Here is a 19,169-nt window from a genome sequence, read left to right on the forward strand (position 1 = left end):
CCATACGTGCTGATACGCGATCCCTCCCCCAACACACACGCTTGCTGTCACTCTCGTTCTCTCTCAGATAATCTATAATGCCATATGGCAGTTTTTGACTCAGTTGTGCTGTGGGGTGCCGTGCATACAGTGCTTGGTAGAGTTTGGTTATAATTTATGGCATAGAAATGCTTGCATGCCTCAGTCTCATTCTGGCAATTTCTGTCTGGCATGGCATGACCTTACGAGCTCCCATCAACCCCTGCAGCTCTGTGTGTCCAGTAATGAGAGCAGCAACCTCTCTCTCTCTTTCTAAATGAGAGTCTGCCTGAACCCTCAAATCAGGGAGTCTCACAGTAATAACACACAATTAGAAAGACATGACCATGTATCCCCCCACCATCATGCTCTCCAGATTCCTCCCTGTGTCTCTTCCTATCTCGATCATTCCATCTCTCCCCATCTCTCCTATTTTTATAGCACACATTTCTCCTCATGCATTTTGGGTGGCATGCAGAGAAAGAAAAAAACAACTGACCTCTTTTTATGTTTCCCTCTTCACAATAAGGGAACAAATCACTTACGTTTCCATGTAGCGTGGTTGATGTACATTTGGTAAAATACATACTGATTTCACCAGGAATTTCAACCCACATTTTTAAGCTTTTTAAGACATTGCATATGTAATCCATATGAATTGAGTGGTTTTATTCCATGTGTTATGAGACAGATTTAATTTGGGCTTCTGTTCACACATAAACATGGATCTACGCACATACAAACAAATTAGAACATATATAGTGAAAAGAAGCTCAACTGTACTTGCTTGACACTCATAAACTTACCTAACTGGTTCTCACGTGTCTTCGTTTTGTGTTTCGAAAATGAACAAAATAATTTGCAACAACATGATGAGGCGATTAAATGATAACAGAATTTTCCTTTATTACCTCTGTTTACTCAGAGGTAATAAAACACTAATAATTTAATGAGACTTTTAAAATGTAATCTTTACTAAGTAGCTAAATTAATATCATTTTCTTACTGCACAATTTAATATTGTGATGCCTAAATTCACTTGTAGAATATATATATATATATATATATATATATATATATATATATATATATATATATATATATATATAGCACAAAGTCAAGTGCACTTCATTATAGATCAAAAACTCAATTTAAAGTTTTTCTGCGCTATAGTATGTGTGTGGGTGTGTGTGAGAGATAGAGAGAGAGAGAGAGAGAGAGAGGCAGGGATAAGGGTGTGGCCAGCTGAAATCTGATTGGCCCATTCAGTGGATGAAACTACAGTATCCAGCTGAATGGTCCCAACCATGCAGGCCAATCTGAACTATCCTGAATGAACTACAAATCCTTGGAAGTGTGCATTCTGGATGTTTGGACTGGAATATATGTTTCTGAATGCCCTTCAGCAACTACCCTTTAGTTTAAAGGAGCAACTAAGGTTTAAAAGACTTCTTACAACTAAACAATATGCTGTTTTGAGCGTGTGACTGAGAATTCAGAGCAGGAATTCAAAGGGTTTTTGTGGTTCACATCCCCCACAAGTTCACGGGATTTGTAGTTCATGCAGGATAGTTCAAGTTGGCCTGAACGGTTTGGGACCATTCAACTGGATACTGTAGTTACAGCCATAGGGTCTCTGATTTGGCCAAAAACATGTCATCACAGAGTCACTGAATGGGCCAATCAGATTACAGCTGGCCCCTCCCCTAGCCCCGCCTATCCTCTTGCTCTCTCTTCCACATTAAAGTGCAGAAAAACTTTAAAGGGAGTTTTTGATTTATAATGATGGTGCGAGTGACTTTTGGCTCTGATAGAGGGCATGTTTATGAAACTCTTTCTAAGCCTCAAAGAGTCATAAATCTTTATTCATTTTCCCCATGTTTCAATAATTTAGAATTCAGCATTCTGAAATCACGATTAATCTCGAAGGCACACACACACACACACACACACACACAGGCACACACTGAATGCGCAGGGTTGAGTTCCTCTAGCCTTTGCTCATAATAGATTCTGTGTCTGTCTTCTGGCTCACTCTTCATACTGCCAATACGACTGAGTCTCTATGATTTATCTTTTATTATGTCCCACAATCTACTTCTAAAGCACTTCGCTCTCTCTCTCTGTCTCTCTCTCTCTCTCTCTCTCTCTCTCTCTCTTTCTTACACACACACAAAAGACACATTCATGTACCCACAGATTCTTGCAGTTTTTGTCATACACACACATGCGCAAACACATAAGATAACAAACCGAATTGCTGATAAAAGGCTATGACAATGTTTGTGCATAAAAATATGAGCACATATACAATCTTGTATGAATACACAATGTATATGCTGTACAGACAAACGTAAAATGTACTTTCAGCAACACAAAAGGGATATAATGAACTTCTTTGATTTTGTCTTTAAAAACTCTCATTTAAATTCCTGAACATGACAATTTTATGGCAATTTAGTGAGAGGAGACACATATTTACTTTGAAATTGAAGGAAAATGAGGCTTCAAGGGAAATGTAATGTATGCTTTTATTCAACTTCATTTTTATTAAAACTAGGCGTTTTTAACTTTTTTCTTTTTGTGAAGGTCACATTACCATTCCTTAATTTTTTTCATTTCTGCTATTCAAATATCTTTTGTTTCAAAGTCAAACTGCTTGACTCTTGTCCTTGATTCAGACTTTCAATCTTTAAAAAAAAACATCAAAAAATAGTAATTACGCTGGAAAGACTAGAATATTATAAAGTACACAGAGAGTGAAATAATCATAAACTATTTCAATATTTTTTATGTGGAACCCAATTAACACTCATTACAACTCTTGTGGTGTTTTCCATCACATCCATAAATTTTATCAAGTTTGCTGCCAAGAAAACAAAAGCGTCTGCATATGATGGCATTTATGAATAAAACAAAGAATAAATAAGACAACTTCTGAAAAGTTTATTTCGCTGTGTGACATATCTCATTAATCTGTATTTTCATCAAATTATGCAAAAACAGTTTTTCTAATTGTGTAATTTAGATTCATAAAATGCTGGCTTTGATATTAGACAATTTCCACTACAATGTAATTTTAAAAATGTCATTATTACAATGTAATTTCAACCGCAGAATGTTATTAAACAACGCATTTGATGAATGTTAATAATTCATCCAGCGAAACACTGAAAATGGGCATAAATTTCCAGTCATCAAAGAAAAAAATACTGGATGCAGAAATCATTTTATCACTTTTTTTATCAGATAGCAAAACATCCTTATTTGTGCAGTCTCTGTTGAAGAGCTTTGTCCTGATCTGCTGTCTGCTGGGTACTTCAGTGGGCAGAGTGGGGCACTGGCACAGTCCTGTCACTCCACATTCATCTAGAGTCAGCTACAGGCTAAACACTACTTCAGCCAATGGCTAACATGAATCAAATTGAATGTCTCCAGTGGGTGTATAGAGATGCAGGGGCTTGTACAGTAGTATTGTGGATAAATTCTAAAGGAATAGCATAGCTTCAGGTTTTGAAAGGCTTCAATCGGTATCTCAAGGCTAATGTGGATTAAAGCTATGGTTTGTAGGATAACTTTGCTAACATGCCCAAAGGTTAAGGTAGTATTGGCTGCTTTGTGCCACGATAAAAGCCTTCACAAAGTGATCTCTGATAGCTCTTGTACGCTGAGGCATTCAACTGGCCTTATTTAACACGAGCAACATGAATTTGTGTGTAAATCATTCATGAATATACAAACAATTTACACATAAATGTGCTCTAATTTAGTTTTATGAATAGGCCCAATGTGTCTGTTGTCATCTGGAAGTTGCTTTTTTTAAAGAATTTTCTCATCTGCAATGTTCCCTGATGTTAAAACAACATTCAGCAGATGTTAATTCACAAATTCACTTCACTCTTGATTATCAGATTTTGTGTATGCTTAAAGTAGAACAAAACGCTTAGAATTAGTTATCATTCAGTATTACTTATCCATGTACCACACTGACTTATGGACTTGTTAATGCTTCTAAATGATGATTTCAGGGTACAACCCTGTGTTCTGTCTGATAACATGTGATATAGCGCTCTAATTATGCAATACTAAAGGTGCTCAATATGCTCAGCCTGATTCAGCATGATGGAGCTGATAATTAAGGCCATTTCATTAATTATTCAAGATGAATATTCACTATTGTGGATTTGGGTGAAGTGGTAAAATATTTACGTGTTTCTTCCTCCAGTTCACTAATATTTTATGCTGGGCCTAAATTCACGCTGTATGACAGAGAGAGAGAAAGAGAGGGACAAAAGCTGGGTACGAAATCAGGAAAATGCTGTCTTTGCAGGCAGTATACAATGGTAGGAAGGCAACCATGTCTGTATCCAGTGTTCACGTAACACTCTGCCTACTCCATCTGGACATTTCTGAGCAGAACTGTGTCCAAAATTGCTTTTTGTTCCCTATATAGTGTGCCATGTGGGACGCTAGAAGCTCATTCTTTATATAGTTCACTCTTCTTTACCTGTAATGCCTAATGTACTTCAGTTTTGATGCGCAGCATACACGTACAGCCGAATACATAGCCTTTCAATGTTTAGAGCATTATATATTTGCTCAGAGTGAAGAAATGCTCTAAAGTAAAGGCTGTGCAGCAAGCCCTTAGATGGAGATTTTTTGGGTGTGTTTTATGCAAATGACTAACCTCGGGCACACAAACGCTAATTTAGATTACTACAAATTCATTAACATTAGAGTGCGGTTAAGAACAAATGTTTGTGAATTAGGCGGAAATGTTTTGCGAGAGGTGCATGTACATACAAATAACCCACTCAGTTGTTAGGGGAATGAGACCAAATGTCTTTGTACTGTTTTATACTAGAACTGCGAGTATCTATAATGCAAGCACTCGTCAACGTGACAGTCAGTTGTAAGCTGTGCCACGATTGAGAGGCTGCATGTTTCGAAGGCTGCTTTCCAAGATTGAATACGCCAAAGTCTGCTGTCCAATTTCCTTCAAATGTGGCCATCGTTTCACAGGCCGCAAAAGATAAAACAAATAGATCCTTCACAGCCAAAACTAATCCAAGATTTATTGCACGCTGGTGAGGATAGGATTTATCTATTTATTGAGAAAATGCTGGATAACAATTACATTTACTGTAAGTATTGGGATTCAACTTGGATATGTAACGATAAAAACTATACCCTCGTGTCATCCCAAATCCATAAGACCTTCGTTCATCTTCGGAACACAAATTAAGATATTTTTGATGAAATCCGATTTCTGACCATCCATAGATAGCAATGTAACTGAAATGTTCCCAGACCCGGAAGTGTAGTAAGGACATCGTTAAAATAGTCAATGTAACATCAGTGGTTCAACTGTAATTATACGAAGCTACGAGAATAGTTTTTGTGCACAAAGAAAACAAAAAAACTGCCCTTGTCCTTGTCCTCCGCCATAATCAAGAGCACCATGACACGTGTGCGCATTCCTCTGCTCGAACAATGTTGACATATCTTACTAATATGCAATTTTATAGATAGATAATATTTTTATTATGTACATAATTGGACCATGGTGAACATATCTAGGTAATTAATTATTTAAATTGGTTATGATGTTGTCCGTTTTGTTTACAGACAGATGAATATGAATAAAGAAAAAAAAAGTCCACCACAATCATAACTACTGCTTGTCAATGGAAGCTGTTACTTTTCGCAAGGTGACAACAGCAATTCTCTATAGGCTTGACCATCCCATTTAAACAATACTTGGGTTGACATTCGCAGTCTCCAATAGTTTGTTGTTGTTCCATCTTTTCCATTTGCTTTTTGGATGTGTTGCCATCATGTGGACAAACTAAATGTATTAATGTGCACATGTGTACATTTCAAATGCTAATATGTATGTCATGTACACTCTACGTATAGTTTAGCGTAAGCATGAAAACCTAAATATACCTTGTTGGCATGAAACGCGAGTAGCGTCAGATCTTCTCTTCCATATTGTGACGTTTAAATGTCACATTGACGTTTTGAAAAAAGCCAAAGACACTATGAGTAAAATTTTGATGTATATAGATTAAGCGGAGAGGGTGAGAGAGAAACAAAGTAAAGGAAAACATCCTTTTGGGAGCATGAATATAACACTATTTTACTCCTGCAAGTGGGGCTGTACAGTGTCAAAAGTTGGGCAGCCTCCGTGCACCACTCACCCTCACATACACGGCTCAGAGAACGTTAGAGCAAAAGCAGCATCCGTGTGATGAAATATTCAATGCTGCCGCTGTTTGAGTGTGCAGACAGAGCCCAATGCTAAGCTAAATTATGCATTCCACATGCACACACACACACAATCACCATCCTAGCACTTAACAAAGACATACTTTAAATATGAGTGGAAATCTGCAAGAGTTACTATGTATAGCAGGGTGTGGTTGAACATATGGAAGACATAGCAGACTATAAAACAGCATATGGTGCTTACAACAGGCATTATGGAGCTAGAGCTATAGCTTTTGTTATCGAATATGCTCTGTTTGTTTTACATACTCCCTCTGTTCATCTCTAATCAGGTTGTTTTTTTGTTGGTGAGCAGATATTGTTAATAGCGTGTCACTCCCTCCTGGAATTAAACAAGTCCAAAAGCAGTTCTACCCAAGAGCCCTGCTACTAACAGCAAATACTCTCATAGTCCCTCAACAGGGTGTGTGTGTGTGTGTGTGTATATACTGTATATGTGTGTGTGTTTAAGTGTGAACTTGACTTTATGTACACTGTTTCAGAATGGAAGTTTTTTGTCTCGGAGAGCTCAACTCCAATTCTGCAGGTTTCGCTTATCAATGGCTGAAATCCTCTGAGAGTTGGGGAATAAAATAGAGAAAAGGAAGTGAATTACCAAAGTATGACGCGTGCAAGTAGACATTTCAGATGGTTATACAATAAACACTGCAACGCAGTCATGAGAAAGCACATTTGAGCTTACGCACACACTCTATAGTCTGTCTCCACTTTTTGTGTCTCAAAGGAATGGCAGTCGCCCGGCCTCATTGTTTTGGTGGTGTGTGTGTGTCTGTATTGTTTTGGGCACAAAAGCTTCTGCACCCCTGGCAGAGACGACTAATGGAACACAATAGGACTACTTTAGCATTTAGCTCAGTGGCCTGTGAAGACAGAGGTCCTGACAGCCTGTGTGAGTGTGTATGTGTGTGTACAAAGCTGGAAACACCTGCCATTGGTTTGATAGCGAAAGATGCATCCTGCCTTTCAGATGCCATTTTCTCACTCCGAAACACACATTTACTCAGTTTCCACTGGTTTGACAGCATAGCAAACAGCAAGTTATATAACTAAAATGTCAAATGATACACACAGCACCATGTAGCATAAACTGTGAAAAATGGCAACATGCAGCTATTATCTCAAGGAGCTATTTCTAACAGATCTAACTGTTAACAAAAATATAGAGGTTCATTCAGATTTCACCACATAATGCACTTTTTTATATTACATGACAAAAAAAGTTAAACGATTATCCTTTGATTTAAATATCTTTATTCTGTTTCCTTGAAAAATCTTTTATTAGCCAGAATTTTTATAAAATTTTTATTACATTATACATTACATTATTAATTTAGCTGATGCTTTTATCTAAAGCGACTTACAATTGCTATATATGTCAGAGGTTGCACGCCTCTGGAGCAACTAGGGGTTAGGCGTCTTGCTCAGGGACACATTGGTCTCTCATATCCAAGTTTAATGTGCATAGATAACTAGAAGTAAAGCACCCATTGGCTGGTATCTCCAAAAAGTGCCAACACTGAGACCTTTTCAAAACATGTCAATTATTGGCATTGGTGTGATTTGATTTTGGGTTTGAACTACTTTTTCTTTTCTTTTTTTAATGGGCAAAACCTTCACCACAGGCCCCTCGACTGAAATTGTGACTGATTTCCAAGGCCCCACTTCGCATCTAGTCCAGTCCAGTCCAGAAAACAATCAATATCTGGAACTCAATAGTGGCGCAGAAATTACACACTCTACCTTTAAAGTCAACATGAAATGGAAATTCACCATATCTATTATCTAAATGGATTTTATTGTGAACCATTAAAAAAAAAATCCATTACATCATACTTTTTAATCAAAATATCATCACGTCTTCTGGTTAAATGATCGATTTTTCTCTGGTGACATATGCTTTACTCCACCGATCATTTAGTGCACTTGAATTCATCCCTTTCTACAATCTAAGGCAAGCTTAAATTCAGATCTGCCTCTATCTAATTAAAAGCTGATGAATAGAAGCAAGGCACTGATTACTTTGTCTTTTTTGATAATCCATTTAACTGATGTACGTTACAATAAGAAAGAAAAGATCTGTCACTGTTACAACACAACTTCAAACCAAATCAATCTGATGCAGCTTATCAGATACAGAATTATTTCTCTGATATTTTTTAATGCAACTCTTTAAGCTATAGTTGGGATGAGGGATAAAATGCATTTTTTTAGACAGCACAGGTGCGTTCCATTTGACCATGAGTTCCCTTCAAAGTGGATTTCACAAAGTATTTCATATGAGATTCCAATCCAAGGGGGAAAAAACATGTTCAGTTTGAAGGGTGCTATGAATGACATTGGGAATAAGGGAACTTCGATACATTCTTTTACAGGAAATGAAAAAAAATTACCTGCCAGTCACTGTCCAACACTGTTTAAGAAGTTTGAATAAAATCAACATAGTGAACAGGAGATGATGCTATGGTGTAATTATTGAGCTCCCAGCTACAGTTTGTACGTTATTATTGAAGGGTATAAAATGTGTATGAGGCAACAGTTACAATGCAACTATTGTGATTATAGTTAAATGTGGATTACACAAGCGTATGGTAATTTAATCTTTATTATGCCATTATACCTTAAACTACTGTAATATTCGCAACTCAAGTTTTGCCTGTATGTTGATGATGTTGCATGGTGTTCCAAATGAACACATTTTGTGAAGTGAAGAGAATTTGGTATAGGAAGCAATGAAGACTGCATAGGGACCCTGCTAATTGGAATGTAGCTTGTGTTAAAAATAGTCAAACTTTTAAAATAGTCTTTAGGGGCCAGCTGCATAAACTGCTTAGACTAGTCTTAGACATTTAGTCATCTAATTTGTTTTCTTAAAGACTGGTCAGATATTTAGTAAAGTAAATTACAAAATGGCTCAATTTGAACCATAAAAGTAAGACTAATTACCTCCTGGCTAACTGCTAGCTGATCAAACTAGTTCTTAAGACACAATCTTAAAATAGTGGCTATGTTTATGCAGCTGGCCCCAGATCTGCGCATTCTGCTCCATTTTGTGTTCGGTCTATCTGTTTTTAAACGCTGGAATGCATCTTATATAAACGCACATCGGATCTGGGTCAGGTGAAACTGAAACCAGCCTAATTATACAAGGCTTCCTTAAGAACACTAGTCGATCAGGGAACAGACTAGTCGATCTTGAAAATATTTGTGCTGTTTTAGCAGAGCACTAATTGCAGAGCAGTTCCCCTTTGAGCAGTCCGGTGTGAAGTGTCTTGCTCAAGGGCACTGCGCTAACAGAGCAGGTCTGCGATCTTTCTAACTCTCCTTTCCTGTGTCACTAATTCCCTGGACTGAACCTTCAATCTTCTGTTACCAGCTCTGATCTTCACCCATTATCCCACCACCGCTCCGGAGGGAGGAAACGTGAAAACATGAAAGCCTGCAGATCAAGTCATTGTAAAACACTGCACTGAACGTGGGCGGGTGCTGATTCAAGGTTTTTTTTAGAGCACTACACTATCTTCCCATTTAAAAACGGTCACTTAGGAAGACATCCATTTAATGTTCATCCAGCAATGGTTGAAAAACGGTTATTACGTACACAGACATCTAAAGCGCAATTCGGCTTTATAACAATCCACAGAGCTTTTGTCTAATGGCGTCTTTCAGTGTGTAATGGGTTTAAAATGCGGGCATCTGTGCCCATGTGTTCAGAAGACAGTGATGAATAAGGCTCCACTTCTTGAATGCCACTCTAACACAAATTATTGTTTGAAGTTCAAAGTTCTGTTCATAGCGTTATATATTTTTCTTTACTGTTTTTGAACTCATTTTGTATATTATTATAGGCTATATTTTTCCCAGCAGCAGGAAAAAATGAACATGTATTGTTGTTCTTATACGCGCACATATTGACAGTACCATCCGTGACAGGAAGCACAGAGAAAGGGGGCGGGAGAGACATCATGCTCCATCATTATAAGGTGAATTGCATCGCTGCCACCCAAACATCCTTTACACTCAGTTTCTGATATTCAAACCCTCATTCTGACAAAATACCACTGCATATGTCCTCTGTTCCCATCCGTCTATCCTCTCATCGCTCTCTCTCACGATGGGTGGTCATATTTCTCGCTCTGTTTCTAACTCTCTCTCTCTCTATTTCCCTCTGTAATTGGGTGTATTACGGGACTGGAGGCAATGAGCATCATGGACATGGCTCAATGCGCATAGAAAGAGAGAGAAAGAGAGAGAGCAAATTCTACAGCAGCTTCAGGCAATAACAAGAAGAGATTGCGGAGGAGAAAGACTGTGCTTTGTCCGAGAAGAGAGGAGAGCAGGGGAAAGAAGAGGAAGAATGACAGCCGTGAGAGCGAGACATAATATAAAGAGAAGACGAGCACTGCAGGATCATGAGGAGAAAATGATTGCGTCTTTTTGGATCCAAAATGGACACCACTAGGGGAAAAAAAATAACTTGATCCGGGAATCTGCAATTTGGAGACTGTTTTTCAGGAGTTTAACAATAATCCCAAAAGAATGAACTCTACACATCAACCTGAGTTACTCGCCACAGAGAGACTAAACTTGAGCCAGACTTCAAATCAGGCTGAACTGTGTCAGCCACAGGATATAAGTTAATGTTACTTGTCGTGTGTCCATGTGTGCGTTCATGATATACGCTACAGCGGTGCACCCAGTTCCCTCATGCGTAAAATTAAAGAGTCATATCCTGGAAACAGCATAAACGTGACACACATTCATACGCGCGCACACACATGCATGCCTGACACGGCAGAACTAATGGGGGCGTTGGTCCATTGGTAACCAGTCAGCTGTGTGTAAAAGCGACGATAAGGCCAAGACACCTTGATTTCACTGTTTCATTATGTCACACATAATACCTGACCTTCAATATGCTGCACACGGACACACACAAACAGATAATACACCACAGACGGCCAATTAGGATACTATGGATGGGACCACAAGGGTCAACGACGTAATGTTTTTCTGTTGTATATTTATACACAGACACATTACATTGCAGTTCTTACATGATATACAGAATATACCACTTCTGTTATAACAATATTTTTAATTTCTGATTTAAAATTAATTTTGATATTTTTGGGGTAGTCAAGAAACTTATGAAAAGAACAAAATTCTGGAAGAGAAAACAGTATTATGTAGTTTGGAATCAATTTTTAGTTATATGGGGGGGGAGAGTTATAACAAAACTGTCCACAAAATCAAAGTCATGTGGTGTGACAAACATCCAGAAATAAATTTAACAGGAAATTATATTATTGATCTCAGATATTTTGTCCTTTTATGACAAAAAAGGTTAGTTCAGGTTAAAATGTCACATGGTGCAAGAGTTAAAAATGCTATATTTATTTTAAATCATGCTTTCAGAATTACTGCTAATTACTAATAATTATCAATCAATTGATGATAGTTGTAAAAACAAATGATTACATTTTGCTTAAAATATATTTTAAAACATTTGTAATAATTTTTATAACAATTATTCAAATATTTTATTTTTATAGTCATTTTTGTTAATATAAGAAGTTAAAATAATATAGAAGTTTCTTTAAATTCTGTGAAATTAACATTACAAAAGATATATTTACATGTTTTATTATTTTCTTCAACGTACACTTATATACAAATCAAACTTAACCTTTATAACAGCAAGTCACAGAAATATAAAAAATTCTCTTTGCTGAAATCTCAGTTCCCACAAGCAATATAACACTGCACTATAGATGTGAGCGATGACGATGAACTGTTAATGGAGGCCAAAAACAACACATCATAGGAGCGAACAGGGGCACACTCACACTCACACACACTGGAAGAGTGTATCCCTCATTCACTGGTTTAATGGCTAATTAGGCAAAAAGCTGGAAGAGGATGAATCTCTCGGCCAAGTAGATTCCTCTTTTACATTTCTCTGTGGCTCAATAAAACAATGTAATGGACGCTCTCTCACTCTCTTGTGTTTTTTTTCTTCCCTGTATATAGAGAACTATGCAGGAGGCTTTATCCATGTGGGGAATATTCCAGAAGAGCAGCAGTTATTTAAGATTCAAACACAAGGATAACAGATGGCTACCAGGAAGAGAAAAAAGCACACATAGAGAATGTGAGAGAGGGAGAGAGAAGGAATATGACAGAAAGAGTTGGTACCTCCCAGTAAGCTAGTCTCTAAGGACAGCCAAATCCACTGCTTAGTGACGTTTAAATGAACAACAGCACTTTATACCACCCACTGTCACTCACCTCACATCAGTGTTCACATGCACTCACAAAATGTGTGTGTGATTCTGTTCACGTTTCAAGTGCTCAAAATAGACATTTAAAAAAAAAAAAAAACGTGATTTAAGCTTAAGTTTTGAACTTTGCTTGAAAATTGAACGCCGGAAATTTTAATTCACCCAATCTGCTTTGTAAATGCTTGCTATACCTGGTTTTCTGAACAATTCATGCATGTTTAATTATATATTTTTTTGTTTTATATTACAAAAAAAAAAAAAAATCTGTCGCTTGCTGCCTTACATTATGATAATTTCAAAGAAAGATGTGAGCATGATGTTTAGCAACAGCTGATCCAAAAATGAAAATTATTTACTCATTTTCAGATTGTTCCAAACTGAAATTTAGTTTAATGTTCACCCACAGTTTTGTTTTTCCATACAATTAAAGTGAAAGGGGAAAGGAGCTGTTGAGTTACAAAGCTAAAAAAAATGATAAGGGACTCATAACAGTGCTCCAAATCTCCTTTACATATACAAATCTGATGCATTATGGCATTGAACATCATTAACATTAAACTCAGCGCTATGTGTTTTGACATGCCTTATTTGAATATATACAAACGTAAATAGAATTTCAGAGCTACAGCAGGCTTCCTACAAATACATTATGAAATATATATATATATATATATATATATATATATATATATATATTATATATATATATATATATATATATATATATATATATATATATATATATATATATATATTATATATATATATATATATATATATATATATATATATATATATATATATAAGCAATTTATAAGCAATTATAAAATTCAAGAAGCACGAAAAAGAAATTCGTGCCAGTTTGGACTAAATTTGCGAGGGTAATGTGATTGAGTAAATGACGACAGAGTTTTCCTTTTTGAATGCACCCTCGCTTTAAATTGTAAGGTAAATCCCCACAGTGGGCAGATGCCTGCTGTAAATTGTTTTGTGGTGAATGAACAATAAACGTTTCGAAAAAATAGACCCCAACCAATCAAGAGCACTTTGGACAAAAAGCACCCATTGCTAAGCTAAACACTTTGAGCTATTTTTTCACTCTTGAAATAGCACACATTGTCCAAAAGCTGAAATAGGAAACAACTGGAGGTTGAAGTTTCCTGTGCCATTCATTACTGATGAAGAAGAAAAAAAAATGCTGCCATTGACTTCACAATGAACGGTGCCAACACAGCCGGGAGCAATCGATGCATGGAGCAATCAAACTTCAGGGTGATCAATCAATCACAGAGCTGCTTTATCTCAGAGGCTGCTTTACTCTCCCTGAACCTGTCACTACAGCAGACCTGAGGGTAGTCTAGAGACCAGAAGACATAAGGATTTAACATTACTGTCATGCTGAGCTACACTTGGAAGGAGACTCGCATGTAAAACAGTTGTTGAAATGCTTGGTACTTCTGATTCATTGCCTCATTAACTTATCTTTTACTGGCAAGGTCGTGGGTTCGATTCCCAGGGATGTGCAAACTGATAAAACACAAACTAAATATTTAAATGTAATGAAATGTAATTGCATTAAAATCTATATAACGATAACTCTAGTTTTCGCTGTTAGTTGCCTGCAAAATGACATATCTATGGTCTCTTAAGCTGTGGGCAAGGGCATATAGCATGAGTCATTTCTCACAACGGTTTCACTGTGCAAAACGACAACGCATTAAAGGAAGCATGATGATAATGAGCAAATTTTACAAGCAAATTTCCCATTCATGCAAATCTATGCCACAACAATCCCGCAGGTGTGCCTCTCTACTACATCTCTACTATTCTATAGCCTAGTCTTTACGGACTCCAGCTCGGTAACTTTATCTGATGCTTATTAAAGACTAATAAGTTGCTTATTAGCTGGAACAAGTGTTTGATTAAGTCACAATTAGAACAAAGTGGTCAGTATTTGTTAAATACACAAAGCTGGCAATTCATGTAATGCGGACAAAACTGGTTGTGTCTCGTTTTAACTTAATTTTTTAATTTCTATATGGGTCTGAAAATATCTATATGGGTCTGTCATGGGATTGTGGGACACCATTAAAACACATCACAGCGAGAAAGCTGTGTTTGATGACATCATCACTATTTTTGCTTCTTTAGCTCGAAGCACTTGACATCACACGCTGTGACTCATAGCATGCTCTGAAGAACATGTTAGCGTGCACATATGAGAAAGACCTCACACACATGCACACATTGATGTGCAAGACAGCATATTTTCAAACACAACTCTTCTGTGGAACGACAAGACCAGCTTAAAAAACCACTGTATAATTAAGGGTCCAAAATACTGATCAAACGCATTTCTTTACGTTCACACAAGATGTGTTTTTGTGTTCGAGTACAGCTTTGAGCAGCTGAATGGAAATGAAATCAAGCATTTTTAAACGCTGAACTGTTTTTAATTTGACACAGAGTCTTGAAAACAGACAGCGTGACCAGTGTTACAGATCAACGGAGTCTTACCAGGTGGTTCTTTTTAGTGAATCACATACATCAGTACCAGTAGTTTGACTCTCAAAAAAGAATTTTAAGCAAATTATTTCAGCGAATCAAAAATATATATGTATATTATAACATAATTAAACATACATCACTTACAACTGAGAAGTCTGTGAAGTTTATGACTGGTTGTGTGGTTGTGTAGTTAAAGATGAACGTTACAAGTTTTGTCAGAAGTATTTTACAAAAAAAAAAAAACAGTTTATTGTTGGTTTAGCATTTAATATGTAGTGCCTAATATGACAGTCATTTAGATTGCATTTATAGTGCCTTTGAAAAGACCATTAAAAGCTATTAAAAATCTGTATAAACAGAACTTGATGATGATCTCATCATTTGGCAATGATTTCTTTAGGTAAACAAGCACTAAAAGAATTCTCAATGAAACCAATGAAGACAACAATTTCAATTAGATTTACAACAACCTGCTAGTCGATTAACGTTGTTGGTAATTTCTCAACCACTCTTTAAAATATTGAAATTACTAAAAATACTACAACACACACATATTTTTCTGGCACACAATTGTGACGCTACACCACAAAAATTCTCTCATAACTTAAGCCCACTAAAAACCTTAACCTTGCAAATGGATGATAATAAAAGCATAAACACGCTCGCACTCATGGGTTCATTGCTCCCAATTTCCTTGTGGGACTGAAATGATCAAAGTCCTTCTAAAGTCCATTCCAAATCCCATCGTCATTGTTTGGTGACCTCCTTATACAATTAGATTCTAACACACACACACACACATTTCCTACTTTAAAACATGGCCTGTACACATTCAACAGCTCTCAGTTCTTGCCCTGAGTGTGTATAAAAATGGATTTTTAAGTGAAAGGGAAAGAGAGAGAGAGAGAGAAAGAGATCGAGATGAGGAAGCTGTATTATTCATGTGAATCACTATTTTAGTTTGAAGGACATTCAAAGAATGAGGAACGTTTGCTAGAATACTGCTGCAAACACATGCTCTCAATGTGCTTTGTGCAGCTGCTATACGTCTAATCATATATAGTTCTATAGCAGTATGATAAACTGGATTATATTTGTTTATATTTGAACGGCTGTGAACACACACGTGGACTTCCTTTCACAGATCTATGACATCAGGTTGCAGCCACAAAACACTGTTTGTATATTCATGCAATCAAGCCCATAATACAAAGCGAGAGGCATCCTGCATGCTGTGCTTGTCACCCTTTGATGATGAAAGCATCTGTCGGAGCATGGGTCCCACCGGCCTCTGTTTGATAATGAACGAGAGTTGCAAATTACATACTGACCCATGCTGTGACATTCAAAACATATACCAACAAACATAAACCCTAAACTATTTTAGGTTTTAAGAATGTGTTCATGATGTTCCCATCATGTTATGACAATGTTATTTACAATCAGCCTAGTTTTTATTTATTAATAGTTCTTTCATCATTTACTCTCTCGTGTTTTTGCATCCCTGACCATCTTTTATCTATAAAATATTTTCAAGAATGTTAGTAACCTTAGATGACAGGATGTTTACTTTTGAGTGAACTATTCCTTTAAGAATGTCCTTGGTTATATGGAGGTTATGAAGACATTAACAAATGTTAAGCACGCATGATAAATAGATTATAGTTTGTAGCCTCACGCAATTGTGTGAAACTGTTTGGCCAACCAAGTGTGGTCGGGCAGTTTTCCAAATATCATTATATTTGCTTATCCATTTGCTTAGAAATTACACACTTCAGCTTAAAGACACTAAGATTGGAAATACAAAACACCCCCATCAAGGCAAACAGAGCAAACCAAAAAACCCAATCTGAAAAATACAGCTCCACCCTGCGTGAGAACTCTCTACGAAAATCAGCACACCACCCACTGACAAAACAAAAGAACACAGGGAACATCTTGACAGAAAATAGAAACTCGAATATACAAATAATATAATTAATATAAAATTGTCTCATTTATACAAAAGGAAACCATGAGTACCAACACATAGCTTTGCAAACTATACATTTCATAAATGATCTTTCACTTGGCATCAGCAAAGTGTTTTAAATTGACCTGTTATCTTACATCACACACTATCAAATATCCTAAATATGTAAACCGTTTCTTGCTCTTTGAAGAGCAAGTAGGAAGTAAACTGCAGGTGTCATCACATAATTGAGCAAAATGCAGCAAAATCAAATCTTAAAGAAACTGTTCAAATGAGATATTGTGCACAATATAAGGGACTGACACCTTCAGTCACCATTCACTTTCATTGCATCTTTTTTTCCATAAAATGAAAGCGAACTGAAGCTGTCATCCAGCCTAACAACTCGTTTGGTGTTTCACCGAAGAAAGAACATCATACGGATCTGAAATGGCTTGAGGGTGAGTAAATAATGACAGAAGTCTCTTTTTTGTTAAATGTAGATTTGGAACGGAAATGTATTTCAAGTGAACAACTTTTACTTCTGCCTGCCTATAACAAATCCTCTGATAAAAAAAAAAATAGAAGACCTAATAATAACTCTAAGTTCTGAGTTCGACTGCAGGGGACCAAGCCTAGATTCAAATCTTTTTATATATATCACAGAGCAATTATACACGAAGCATACACAATATTCTCAATCCTCCCACCAAAACAGATGCAAAAAAAATTGGTATTTTGATCTGGCCTGGGTGAATGTACCTGTAAAGTAATTTGTCAGTTCTTCCTGTCTGTCTTTTTCTACATGCATGATGACTATGCTGCAATCAGTGGAACACGGGGACTGATCTTTTCCTCCCAAAATGGGTCATCCTCATTAGGAAAACAATCACTTAACATCTCTAAGTGAGTTTACTCAAGTTATTATTTAGGCAATCTTTACTGACAAATGATGACTAACAGTTGATTGGTTATATCATATATGATGATCCAGCATGTACTGCAATTTTCATGACATCAGGGTGACATGAATAGCAGATGTGTCTTTATTACTCAATGAATCAAGGTCATATGATCTCTGTACAGATCTGACGGTGTTAGTTGCATGGATCGCTGTTGATGTTTCCAGTGCTGTTTATTTTAAAGATGCTCTGCTTATTTTCTTCTAAATTATTTCATACCAACGCATCTCCTGTTTATACACAAAAACACACATGCATTTAGACACAGAGAAAGTCGAACGAGGCGTTGACGATCTTCTCCCTATATAAAGGCTGAAGGGATGCTGTGAATATAGGCCATCAATATAACGTTAGTCGCGACACGCTGCCTGCTTCCTGCCTGTAATAAACAAATTAAAGATATCGTTTCGTCAAGAGCTGAAGGAAGCGACTTGGACACTCAAACAGACGCGCGCGCGCACCGACGCCCATTAAAACACCACGCACGACACACGGCAAAAAGCATCCTGTGTCCAAAGCCCCTCACACACACACACACACGGCATAATTCAGCTGTAGGATATGGAGAGTTTGAACAGTGTACACTAACAGCATCTTGCTGCCACTGCCATTCAAACGTCCATCGGTTATTGATTTATTGCCCCTTAAGAAATAACGTCATCTCGTTAAAAAGCATTGACTCACCGCATTTTATAAAGCAGCGGAATAATAGTCAGCTCCGGATGTGTTCAACAGCATCGGGCTGTGTGATCTCAGGATGCTCCTTAATTCCCGTGACAATGTGTCCGTGTGTGAATAAAACACGCAGATGATGTTTTGAGCTGCCGTTCCCAGATGCGCCTTTACGAGGCTCGAAGCCTCCCGAAGAAGCACGGTGAGGAGCAGGATATTTCGAGTAGCCTGTTCTTCGTCCCCCCAAACCCAATGGATCTATTGTGAACACAGGGGATCAGAGCCCCGTGTTGTATCCCGATCAGTGTTTTTTTTTCTGGAATTAAGAGGAAAATGCGCCGATTGGCTCCAGCGACTGCACACTCCGCGAGATCAGCGCCAGTCCATCGCTAGATCATCCGTGCGAACCGACAGCTAGGGAACGAGCGCCGAGAGAAAATGACAAGCCAATTTGAAAGCTAAGTGATGCTTGATTCAAGGATGTGA

General features: G+C 37.2%; 1 protein-coding gene across 1 annotated transcript in view; it reads right to left on the reverse strand.

Annotated features, from left to right (window-relative positions):
• The window catches only part of LOC127949186 (adhesion G protein-coupled receptor L3), a 103,311-nt gene extending 84,142 nt beyond the window's left edge, over window positions 1-19,169 (reverse strand). The window contains exon 1 of the mRNA XM_052546179.1: window positions 18,696-19,169. The gene's annotated coding sequence lies outside the window, so the exon portion shown is untranslated. The remainder of the gene's footprint in view (window positions 1-18,695) is intronic.

This window comes from Carassius gibelio, chromosome B1 (genome assembly GCF_023724105.1).
Source record: "Carassius gibelio isolate Cgi1373 ecotype wild population from Czech Republic chromosome B1, carGib1.2-hapl.c, whole genome shotgun sequence".
NCBI lineage: Eukaryota > Metazoa > Chordata > Actinopteri > Cypriniformes > Cyprinidae > Carassius > Carassius gibelio.